The following is a 228-nucleotide window of genomic DNA, read 5'->3' as shown; positions in this document are numbered from 1 at the left end:
TGTTGTTGCTGTTGCTGCTGTTGTTGTTGTTGTTGTTGTTGTTGTTGTTGTTGTTGTTGTTGTTGTTGTTGTTGTTGTTGTTGTTGTTGTTGTTGTTGTTGTTGTTGTTGTTGTTGTTGTTGTTGTTGTTGTTGTTGTTGTTGTTGTTGTTGTTGTTGTTGTTGTTGTTGTTGTTGTTGTTGTTGTTGTTGTTGTTGTTGTTGTTGTTGTTGTTGTTGTTGTTGTTGT

Source organism: Triticum dicoccoides, chromosome 3A (genome assembly GCF_002162155.2).
Source record: "Triticum dicoccoides isolate Atlit2015 ecotype Zavitan chromosome 3A, WEW_v2.0, whole genome shotgun sequence".
Taxonomy (NCBI): Eukaryota; Viridiplantae; Streptophyta; class Magnoliopsida; order Poales; family Poaceae; genus Triticum; species Triticum dicoccoides.
This window is presented reverse-complemented; position numbering follows the sequence as displayed.